This window comes from Tursiops truncatus, chromosome 2, assembly GCF_011762595.2.
Source record: "Tursiops truncatus isolate mTurTru1 chromosome 2, mTurTru1.mat.Y, whole genome shotgun sequence".
Classification (NCBI taxonomy): domain Eukaryota; kingdom Metazoa; phylum Chordata; class Mammalia; order Artiodactyla; family Delphinidae; genus Tursiops; species Tursiops truncatus.
Genome location: NC_047035.1, coordinates 4504486 through 4516674, shown reverse-complemented (window position 1 = coordinate 4516674; position 12189 = coordinate 4504486). Strand labels below are relative to the sequence as shown.

The 12189-nt window shown below is 55.6% G+C and overlaps 1 long non-coding RNA gene across 4 annotated transcripts in view; it reads left to right on the top strand.

Moving 5' to 3' along the window:
• LOC141277922 (uncharacterized) overlaps positions 1–7926 on the top strand; it is a 34127-nt gene extending 26201 nt beyond the window's left edge. For all 4 annotated transcript variants that reach the window (XR_012329832.1, XR_012329831.1, XR_012329830.1 and 1 more), the window contains one exon: positions 7580–7926. This is a non-coding gene — a long non-coding RNA (uncharacterized lncRNA). The remainder of the gene's footprint in view (positions 1–7579) is intronic.
• Positions 7927–12189: the final 4263 nt, after the last annotated feature.

Sequence of the window (12189 nt, the reverse complement as noted above, 5' to 3'; positions counted from 1 at the left end):
CAGCACTCCTCTCTGATCAGGGCTTATCTCAAGTGTGTGTTTCTTCTTCTCACTCTTTGAAAAAAAGACAAATTTTGTCTGTTGACTTTGACCTTTGCATGCACCCCTTGCACAAATCCTTCCCCTGGTGACACCAGGAGCTACAAGTCTCCTTGGATTTCTGTACAACTCCCAACTCCCTCCTCAGGAAGCTTGGCCTCGGGGCTGGCCTTCCAGAGGGTGGGGGACGGAGGCTGGGCCTCTGGGGAAGATGGGCCAAGGGCTCCCCTGTGATCCTAATGTAAACGGTGTGGATAGCACATGACCTAGAGCAGGAGATCACCCATCATTCGACATGTCACCCATCTTTATTTCTTCCCTTCCAATTCCTGTTTATGAGCACACTTTTTTTAATGGACATCTACTTTTTTAAATGAGCGTTCATTTTTTAAACCTAATTGCCATTCTTCACCACATACACTTCTTTTTTTTTTACAGTTTGCCTTTTCCACTTAATATTCCATCGTCAACATTTTTCTTTCTTCCATAGACTTCATCACGTCACTGGCTGCCTTGTGTCTCATTGAGAGGCTATGTCAATCATTCCCCACATCAACCTGCTATTGTTACTATTGCTATGCATAATTCATCTTTTTTTTTAATGTTACAAATTATGCCACAGCTAATGGCTTAGCACACCCACTTTTTTTTTTCATTCTTACCAATTATTTTCCCACACCTAGAAATGATCATGGTATGTCAGTTTCATGGTATGTCAGTTTCTCCTGCTAGGCTGTGAGCCCCTTAAGGGCAAGAAGCTTGTTGAATTGATCTTTGTATCTCTAATGCCTGAAATGTTGTAGATGCTAAATGTTAGATGAGAGGATGGAAGGATGGATGAAGATGTGAGTGAGTGAGTGGTTGGTTGGCTGTTAGAGGAGAGGAGGGAAGGATGGGTGAATAAAAGGATTGGTGAATGAACAAGTGAACTTCTTAGGGTTGAGTTTCTTGAATGAAAGGCCAGGAATTTTTGTATGAATATTGACTAATAGCAGAAGGCTTACAGCATTTTGTAATGTCCAGCGATGTATTAGAATTTTGTTATGATATTGCTAGTTTATCTCTGTTAAAAAGTGTTTTTCTGTCATTTTAACTTGCATTGCTTTGATTACTAATGACGGTTGAACATTTTCACATGTGTTTGTTAAAAAATTGCATTTTATCTTCTGTGAACTGTTTGTCCAAGTCCACCGGGTCATGGCTTTGTGATGAGACTGTCAAGGATGGAACGAGTGTCCTCAGGACGTAGTGAGCCCTTCCTCACTGGAGGCATTCAAGGGGCAGGCCAGGCAGATAGTCGATGAGGGTGGCTTTAAGGAGATTCAATTAGTGGGAGTGGGGTTGGCCTAGATGACCCTCCATTTGACTTTAGGATTTTGCTTCTTCCTGGGAAATGGGCGTATTACCTCTGTCAGCCCAGCAGTATCTAAGGCCACATCCCCCTGGTGGGCTTGTGCATTAGTGGTTTATAAACTCTAACCTCACCCTCTATAACTCTTGTGGGGCAGGAATATCTCTTTGACCCTCCAGGGTCCAGAGAGCTGTGCTACCGTCTTGTAGAGTTCAGTGGTGGATTTCCCACCCGCCCCCTCCCCCATTTCACCTCGAGGAGGACAGGCCCCTGCACCTCCATTTGCCACCTCTCAGCGCAGTCAGCTGAGGCGATCAGCTGCCGTTTACGTTCCCGGGGTCCTGTGAGCACATGTCCCCTAGGCCTGCGTGTTGGTCTTTGGGGTTTAATTGATTAAGGGGACGTGTCGGATCAGGTCTGATAGTAAATCCTCCTTCAGAAATAGGACAGTTCAATTCCGTGAGCCAAGGAGCAGAATGGACCCCATGTTCTCCTCGGGCTTCCCCTCACGGCCCACCCCAAGGCTAGCCGGGGCTCAGAGGTCACCGTGGCCATTCGGGGAGGGCACGTGACCCCAGGAGGGCTTGCACCTGCGTCCCAGAACACGCTCTGCTCTCAGCCAGGGGCCGCATCCTCCCACTGACCCTCTACTATAGCACCGAGTGCTGTCTGCCTGTACTGGAATTTCTCACCCACACGTTTGCCCCAGCATCGAAGCTCGGGAGGCCATGATGATTCCCAACATGATTTCGATCCATCCATCCATCCGTGCATTTGGCCTACGTCTCCTGACCTGGCGCTTCGGCCTTTCCCTTTCCTGAAAGCAAACCTTTTCCTCTTGGGCAGGCTGTGTAGTGCCATGGGCTGTGGTTATGAAGTGAACGCCCTTATTTGTGGCTTCTCCCTCCGGGGTCACTGCTCTGAGCACGTCCCAGCTGGATGTCATCCGCCACCGTCACCCACACGGCTTCCTTCCCCGTGGCGCTTTCCCGTGCATCACACACCGTGAGGGAACCAGGGCCGGGGTCCGAGAGCGGCCCCCCTCCCCCCCAGGCCACCCTGCCTGGTGCATGGTCCCTGTCATGAGCTTTGCCCTCAGCCTTTCAGCTTCCTCCCACCAGATGGCACTGGTTGTAACTCATCCCTTCATTCTTTCATCCCTTCATTCGTTCACTCAGTCCCCAAACATTTGAAAAGATCCGCCAGTGCTATACTAGAGCTGGCTCACAGGACACATTCCAACCATCCCCTTTCCAAGGAAAAGATGAGCATGTCTGCCAGGGGCCATGTTTGTGTGTCAGTAACACGGCGGGACCCTTGATTTAGCTCCCACCCCGAGACCCGAGTTCTGTTGACGGTTTGGTAGCCCTCTCCAACTTTGTTCCTCCCCAAACTAAGTTGATTAGTAATCAGCAAACTGTGTTTCTTGGCGCTCAGAAATCACAGCCCGTAGCCTCAAGAGGCCAGAATGAGAGCTGGGGGTTCTGAAACGAAAGGCTGATTCTGCCCGTGAGCAGGCTTCCAAGTCATTAGAACACCCCGATCTTGCACAAAGGGGAACTTAGAGTCATCCCTGGCCCTTTGGGATTTGCTAATTCTGGGCTCTATTTAGAGAAAATCGGGGAAGGTGATTGCTTGCTTGGATGGCAAGGATCCTGCCCCATGCGGGGTCTGCACAGAACAATCTTCTGGCACAAGAGGGCATCCGAGGCACACGGCGCTTGGCGAACCCTGGATGCAGCCCCCAGCATCCACGCAGGTCCCGGGCCAGGCGGCATCCACCACCGCTCCCCCCCGCCAACTCCAACTTAGCTCACTGCTACCTGCTTGGGACAAGGCATAGGTCTAGGGGCTCTACTGAGAATTCTGTATTTGCTTTATCGCCTTGGACAGTGGGGGTGGTGGACAAAGCCAGGACCCTGGAGCTGGACAAACGTGCGGTTTAAACGGATGGCGACAGCTTGAGTCTGTCTCCTGGGGAGACCATGGCACACCCACCTCGCAGGGCTGTTGTGAGGCTTGATGTAACTAGGATCTTGAACTGCGATTCTGAAAGGGTGTGCGCGTGCCCCCAGGGGTGGGTTGGGGGTGGGTTGACAGGCCAGGAGGGGCAGCCTGATTTGGGCAGGTTAGTGGGAAATCTTTTTGTCAAACATGCAGTCGGTATTGTGGGAACGAATGCTAAATTTGTATGGCGTTCGAAGGTTAGATGGTTGTAATTTGGGCAGGAACCTTCATGCTGGGTACTGACGACTCCTTTGGGCAATGCCCTGGACCCCCTGGGGTACGCGTTCACACCTGTCTCCGGAATCGGAATCGGTTGGAAGGCCCCATCTGTGTCTTGCCTACCGCTGTGTCTGGCCTGTGGGCGGCACTTATCCTCCACAAGAGACCCCTCCCAGCAGTGTCCTCCCCCCAAAATATTAGGCACCAGCTGTCAAAGACACTATACCCCTCCCCACTAATGTCCCCTCACCCCATTCACAACATTTGGGCTCACATGTCAGCAGCCTGGGTGCCTAACACAGTACCAGGCCAGTGGTAGGGGTCACCTTCCATTTCCGTTGAAAGGATGGATAGGTAGATGGTCAAATAACAAAATTGTAACCCAATGCAAGCGACGGTTGTTTATAACCTTTACTAAGAGATTGTATTTTGTTCCTAATTAACCTGTTAACAGTTGTTGTATCTCACGGACTTTTGTATGATGTGTGTTGTTCGAAACCAGGACTCTTGCCTCTGGTGTCACTTGATGGAACTTTCACTGTCCGATTAACGAGTCAGTGTTTTGTGTTAGAAATGAGAATCCGGGGGGCGCTTAACTAACTGTGTGGTGTTGGGCAAGTCACTCCTCCTTCCTCTCTGACCCTCGGTCTCCTTTTCTCTTAAACCGTGGGTCACCAGAAAGCTTATTACCTCACAGGGTTGTTGTGAGGGCCCAGGGCTGCTAATGAAATGCTGGCGGTCACTGAGAATGGTCGCGTGTTGGGGGCCGTCTGGAAGGGAACAGGGAAGCCTTTCCTAGTTCCAAGTGAATAAAAAGTCAGCCTTGATCTTATGCTAAGATTGGATTTCCAGCAGTCAGTGGGATGTGTAAGGCAGAGGCCCAGCAGTTTGCAAGCGTGTAGTGATGTGGGCCCAGGGTAAATATTGGTTTGGTTCACGAGTGATGGCTCTTTCCCTCCCTCGGAGCCTGCCTTCCTCTCCCCCCGCATCCTGAGCTGCTGCTTGTCGCGTGCAGGGTGACTGCTCTGGGTTTGCCCTACCTTGTCGCTGCCTGGTCCGTGGAGGGGCTTCTGCAGACCTCTGTGGGTGCCCCGGGGTGTTTCTCAGGGAGGAAGGCGGGGGGACAGTTTCGAGAGAGCCCGAGCAGGTTCCTGGGTAACACCTTCAGGGACTAAAACACCTTCTTCTGCCTTTTAAGGGAGAGGCCCGTGCTCCTAATTTCCTCCACCCCCTTCCTTCTTTCCCTGACTGTAAGGTAAAGAAATGAGTCTTCAGCCCCCTCCATGGGCCTGGAACCAAACCTGGGGCTGTTCCACGCCCACGAGCTCCCTGCTTGACTGGCGTGTGGGCCCATTTTACAGATGAGCAAGTTGAGAATCGGGGACCGCAGAGCGTCAGAGCCAGGACTGAACAGTCTTCCATGAAAAGCCGTGGGGCGCTCTTTCCACTTGGCCAGACGAGCCCTCCCGGTTACCGTGGCCAGCCTCTGTCGGCCCAAATGTGCCCCAGTGTGTCTCTGTCCCCATCACGTGCCTGGCAGTGCTCCCGTGGAGGTCACGCTCTCCAGAGCTCTGCCCTGCTCTGGAGGAAGTCCCAGGAGGCACCCCTGCAGGGGTCATTTTGGATCGGGGGTCTCCACGTGACCACGGAATTCCTTTCCTGGCCCTCGTCTCACGCGTGTGGGACATCAGTTCTGCTAGAACATCCCAGATTCCATCCCAGGTGGGCTTGAGCTGGGGGTCTTGTTGAGTCCCTCCCTCCCGGCCCCTCCCTCTGTGGAAGCCTCACCACCCTCCTGGTTTGGCCTCTGCCTTTCACAGCCTCGGTGGGCTGTGTCTGCACCACGGCCACCCCATGTCCTTGAGCACTTGTCCGAAGCTCCCGGGGGCGGGCCCCGCTGTAGGGACAGGTTGGTAGGGTCCTCCTCTCGGTAGACTGTGGGTCTGTGTGTAGGTGTCTGCTCCCCGATGGACCTCGGTCCTGTGTGACCCAGGGGCAGGGACTTTCTCAGGTGCCTGGTGTTTTCAGGGCCTCGTCCTCCTGAGGGGGGCAGGCCTGGGTCCCTGCCTCTGGAGGGCAGGTAGAACGTCGAAGCTCAGTGAGGTCGTGCCTAAGCAGCTCTTAGACCCCCTCGCTGCCTCTGAGACCTATGCTTCTCTGACCCCACCTAGCAGCCCTGCTGTCCACACTCGTAGGTGCCTAACGGGCGCTCGCTGACTGGTAAGGCAGGGTTTTAGTGGATGTGCAAAGCTGAATTGCCCGTTGGCTGATGTACGCGTTGAATCTGCATGCGTTTCTGTAAGAGAAAAAGGTGTGTTTTCTCGGCAAAGACTCTTCAGGGCAAAGCCTGAGGGACTTTGTCTGCGCTGGGGGCTCACCCCAGGGGGTGGCCGCCGGACAGACCCTCCTGACGGAAATAGCTGTCTTCTGAACATTGTTGGAAATATTTATGTCTAGAATAAAACTTTATTTGGGCTAAAATGTACTCCTATGTGTAGTGGTCCAAGTGATTTTTTTTTTTTATTAAGTATAGTCGATTTACAATATTGTGTTAATTTCTTCTGTACAGCAAAGTGACTCGCTTATACATATATATATTCTTTTTCATCTTCTTTTCCATTATGGTGTGTCACAGGATATTGACTATAGTTCCCTGTGCTGCACAGTGGGTGGTCCAAGTGATGACGTGGCACTTGGCAATTCCCAAGTGGGAAGTGTCCTGGGCCCGCCCATGCCCTCTCTGGGCCTCCGGAGCCCTCGCCTTGGGGAGGGGAGGTCTTTTACCTGAAAAGTCTTTGTCTGTCCTCACCATTGGTGACAATCAGCATTAACCTGTAAGGCACAGGCCCAGTCTGGGATGCAGCCCTGGTCGGCCAGCGAATGAGGGGGGGATCGGACCCCAGACCTTGATTCCTTTCTCCTCCTCTCGCCCTCCTCTCCACCCCCTCAAGCTGAGGGGCGGGACGCTTACCCATTTGAGTTCTGGTACTGGCATCACCATTTGCCAGCTTAGTGGCCTTGGGAGGGTTACTTGGACCATCCCGAGCCTTGGTTTTCACCCCTGTAGAATGGGTACATGATGACGGTGTCTGCTCTGGGGTTGCTGGCTCAGTGCCCTGCTGCACTCCATATATACTGGCTCTGAGATCAAGGCCTGGGGCTTGAAGCCACCCGAGCACCTTTACGTGCGTGTGGCCTGGATGAGTTTGCTCACCTGTAATCCGGAAATAGTCACACCTACCTGGCGTGGTTACTGTCGGATTCAATGAGATTGTTCATGTGAAAATAAATGCTTCGTCACCCGGCCTCCACAGCACCCTGCAGCCTGTGGGCCCTGGTCGCGGAAGCCCTGGGCTTTCTGGAACTGCCAAAGGGGGGCTGCAGGGTGGGGTGGAGGGCGTCAGGGGAGCACCCGGCCAGCTTTGGAGGGCAGCGAGGGAAGGAAGGGTTTGCTTTTCAGTACAGAGATGTAGCGGCTTCAGAGGGGACGGGATTGAGGTCCAAGTGGGCAGGATCAGGGAGAAGTTTTAGAAAGAGGAGGAAGCTGATAGTTTCGAAAACGCCCAAGCTTAATTGGCGATGGGTTGGACAGGAGAGCTGGGGTGGGTTTTAGCAAGGCCGAGCGTTCTAGATTTGGGTTAGTGAGTGGAGGACCATCAGAGGTTCCTGGTGCAGGGGGGTGTGGTGCTTCTGGAACTCTCTCCGGGAGGAGGAGACCAGGTGTGGGGTGCCAGAGTTGAGGGGCAGCAGGTAGAGGGCAGGGGCTAGTGGCTGGGTGCTCACCTCGCCCCCATGGCTGCTGGGGGCCAGGGCCCTGTCCCCGTGTGGTCCAGGCCCCCGAGCGACCCGTCTCCTAACCCTCTCTCTGCTCCTTGCCTCCAACGTGCCTGTGTGCATGAGAACTCGTGTCCGCCAGTGAGCCCAGGAGCGGGTGGCCTTCATCAGCACCTGTGTCTCTCTCAGCCTCCACAGCCACGGGGATACCTGCACGCGTTCCCGTGGGACAGGCCGGACCCAAAGACTCTGGACCCGGGCCACTCCCCTGCATGGAGGGGCGCGTCCACCCCGCCTCCCCGCCCTCTGACTGATGGACTTCACTGATCTGAGTGTCAGACACGCGGGCTGGACCCCTCCCCACCCCTCCTGAGCCCTGAGACTTGGGGGAGCGCCGAGCCTCGCTGTCTGCATCTGTGAAATGGGATCGGACGCCTACCTCACAGGGCTGTTGTGAGGGGCATGTGACGCGGCCGCAAAGTGCCCTCCCGGGGGCTTGGCACACCCTGTCGTGTCTCAATAAATGTGTTTCTTGCCTTAACAAAAACTGATGGATGTGCTACTCATCTGAGGAGGGGTGAACGTCGGGATGCTCTCCGGCTCGGGCCCGTCTGATGGGAGGGGCAGGGGAGCCAGCTCCGGTCCCAGGAAGCCACCCGTCCCCCGCCCACTGGATACTCAAGGGTGATGGGATGCCCAGAAGCAGCGCTGGCCTGGGGGGGTCCTGAGGTGCTTGCACGTTGGGGTGAACTAACCCGGGCAGGTCCCCCTTCTTCTAATGGTTTTAGGAAGCCAGGCTTCTTTCCAGAAAGGAATAGAGACAGGAGGTGGAGGAAGTCTGCGCTGGTCCCTGGAGCCCCGGCGGGGCCGCCCCCAGAGCCGCGACTCTTCCCGCCCCCGCCCCGCTCCTCACATATTCCCAGGGCCCTGGTGGGGGCCTGGTAGAGCAGTCGTCCTGCTTAAACTAACGGGGAGCGGACGGCCGGGCTGTTCCGCTCCAGCCTGGCTGCGACCCGGGGCCAACACTCATTCCACGCGTTGGCTACCGAGCAGGCCCTGAGGCACCGCAGAGGTGGTGCCCAGATGCAGCCCCTGCCCCGCTGGCGGGGCGCCGCCCAGCTCAAGGAAGCTCAGGCCGTCGGCCAGCCGTGTGAGGTGGGGCCGAAGGGGGACAGAGGGGAGCAAGGGCAAGGGAGCTTCGGACTCGAGTCCGTGAGGAGTCCTGGGGTCCGCGCACCTGGCTTTGCCGGAGCAGATGAGCCGGACACGCAACCAGTGGGAGAGAGAGGCTGACCGCTGCCACTGCCACCGTCAATGCCATTGTCAACGCCAAAGCCGTGACAACCACCACCACTACGGCCACCTCCTCCTCTTTCTCTTTCCACCTTCCTCCTTCTCCCTCCCCCCTTCCTCCCTCCTCCCCTCCCCTCCCCACAGGGAGGTGCCTCAAGGGAACTACAGGCAAGTCCAGCCATGACTGCACGGGGCCGAGCATGGCTCCTCTGCAGAAAGAAAGAACCACCTCGGGGGATCGTGGGCACATCTCAGCTGAGGAGACCTGAGCCCAGTCCCTGAGCAAGACGGAGACACGGATGGTGCTGAGTGAGGGTCCAGGCAGCGCTGAGATGAGAAGAAGACAGCCTCCAGCTGTGCTCGCCTGGATGAGACCGCGGCCAGCCAGGGGGCAGCCGAGAGTCCAGGAGAGTCCTGCGTGCGGTGGGCCCCCAGCCTCTGGTGAAGCTTGCGCGTCCACACGAAAGTCCCCTTGATGTTCCGGAGCGGAGACCCCAGCTCCAGCCTCCAGTGAACCTCGGGCAGCCGGAGGGAGGGCCACCGTGACGTTCCGGAGCGGAGAGCCCAGCTCCAGCCTCTGCTGAAGCTCAGATGCCCGTGATGAGGGGCCCCATTGTTGTTCCAGAACTGAGACTCCAGCTCTGGCCTCCAGTGAACCTTGAGCCTCCCGAAGGAGGGCCCCCTTGATATTTCAGAACTGAGACCCTAGCTGCAGCCTCTGACGCAGCTCAGACGTGCAGAACTGCTGAGAAAGCCTCCAGGCCATGGGCTTGCCTGGGCACGACTCGGCGTGGCCAAGGTTTGACTTGACGGGAGGTGGCAGAGGAGACTCTGCTCTCCACGCATGGCCTGCAGCTCTCTTCACTAGCGACACTGGAGGTACTGGAGCCCGCAGGAAGCTGGGTTCCAGATGCATAAGGAGAGACGTGGAGCGGGGGCTGCTGGCCGGAGGAAGCGTGTTAGGAAGAGCCTGGCAGCAGAAGTCATGGATTGCGGGCGGGGCCCTGCTGATGGAGCCTGCCCGTGAGTGTGTATCTCGGCAGCAAAATGCCGTTTTATGCCTTTTAGTTGTGCCGGACTCATGGCTGGCTGCACACCAGACTTGACCCACGGGGCTGCCAAGTTGGCTGGACCCTGGAATGTAACCCAAGCTCGTTTCTGCGGCTTAGCTCCTCTCCCAGGGGAAGGTGCTAACCACCCACTCGCCAGCCCGGCACGAAGCCACGACCTCGGGGCTGGTCAGATCTGGTTGCCTCTTTCCAGCAACGGAAGTTTGCTGAGGTTGGGACTGAGACGGGGCCAGGCCATCGCGATGGGTGGTGCAGATGGCATGGACGGCAAAGGAGGCCCCCCAGTACACAGGGACACGATGGTAGCTTCCCAGATGCAGCTGCATTCTGGGCTGGGACCCTGCCCCGAGCACCTTGAAGGTCACTGTGGCCCTTCAGACATTGGGTTGACACCAGACTGTCCACTAAACTGGAGAGAGATGGCAACGAATGAAATAAGGCTGAAAACATCGCCTTGTTCAGAAACCGTAAGAACGTCGTGGGTTGACACAGTTGAAGTGATGAAAAGTGTCAACATTGGGAGGAGAGAATGCTGAGTGTGAGTCTGGATGTGCTGACTTTGAAATCTTTAGACTGGGAGGTTCTGAGAATCTGATATCATCATTTATGCCATTCAGACATAGCTACAATAATATATCCCAGAAACGGACTTATTTTCTGCAGTTGGAGTCTGCAGGAAAAGGGAGCAGCTAGCAAGCGTTCTTGAAAAACACATCCTAACGATGCCAACATCATTTTGGTGATATTTCCTGGAAATTCATTCGAATTTGAAACTATGCACACAAAAACTTCTTTTATGAGTAACTGGAACTCGAGACCTGGGATGGAATGGAGGAGAAACGTCCTCTTAGAGGACTGCCCTGCCCCCCTCCCCCCTCCCCCCCCCCACACTCTCATTTGGCCAAGTTATTTTAGGAGATTTCCAAGAACAAGCAATTATTAGAATCACCCGTTGCTGATTTCCTAGAAGTTTCCACAACAAATTCTGAAGCCAAATGAAAAATGGGTGAGCCAGCGGGCTTGTCATGTTTGTGAAGAAAATGTGAAACCACGCCATGACATCATCAGCTTCAGGGGGCGAGGCTCAAAGCAGAACCACAGTAGTGGAAATAAGGACAGATGAAACTTCCGGACCTCCTGACTTAACGTAGGTCAGAGATTATGACACAGCCCCTCGCAGGAAGGTTGCCGAACTCTTAAGATTTTCTGGAGTGTGCTAGGTATTGTGCGGCGCCTCTGGAGGAAGAGATGAATTTGACTCAGCCCCTGCCCTCCAAGTGCGAAAGACCAGATTCCAGGTGCTACTGCTGCTGTGGTCTCAGTGTAGAGGGCCGCCCTTGGCGCAGGGCTGGATGGCCGGCCATCGTGGTCTCCCAGTCCGCGCCCACTTTACAGATGAGAACACTGAGGCTGAGAGAAAGATGGGTTACTCGATGTCCATTAAGACCAGACCTCTCTGGAGGTCAACGTTCCCTACCCCAGGCAGCCTCTGATTGTACTGAGATTCAGGAAGAGCCCAGAAGGCTGAGTGGATTGCCCACAGACCCATCGAGAGAAGTAGGAAGGCTTGGCGCCGGAGTGACTGTGTACCCGTTCTCCAAGAGCCCAGCCCCAGCGCCATCCTGGAAGACCAGGCCAGAGGGAGTGAGGATGCTCGGGGTTGGGGGGTGGGGGGGATGGCACAGGAGGACCCCCGTCCGGGAGTCTAGGGAGCCAGGCCCGGCCACTGTTGGTCTCTGACTCTCCCTCGGGGCTTTAGTTTCCCCATCACTCACTCTGTCCTCCTCCCGCTTTTTGGAGGGACATTCTCTGGTGGGATTTCCCACTCCCGCTTTGTGAGAAGTGGCCACTGGGTGAAACGGCTTCGTGGCAAAGAGGCAGACGAGTACTGAGGGAGAGCAAAATCATGGCCTTCTTCCTTCCCAGGAGGGGGCGGGCCATGCCTCCGATTTCACGGACACTCCCAGCTCAGCTCCTAGAGGAAGCAGGGAACGAAGATGCCTTGGGCTGCAGTTTTCTCCCAGCAGATTGTAATCTTCCCCTCTTATCCACACTGGTGGCCATCGTTTTGGAGCTGGGAGCCGGAGCGAGGCAGGGGCAGGCGGCCCGTGGAAAGCTTTCTCTCCAGCTCCCTTCACGTGCAGGGGTATTCTCCCATGGGGCCCTCCCTGTACATCTCAGGAGACAGTTTGCGCTCTGCCCCTACTCCTGCACTCAGCCGTCACGTCGGGTCTCTGGGGAAGCCAGTCCCAGCCGCGGCCAAAGCTCTCTGCAGAGGCTGGGCCCGCCCAGGGGGTGGGTGGAGGTGGGTTGGGAGGACAGATGGCAGGCAGTAAGGGGTGACACAACAGCCACGTGGTCTAGAGTCGGGCCACATTCCAGCCAAATGCGACAGCAACGAGGGGGAGCCCCTACTCCAGGGAGACGTTTTTTAGG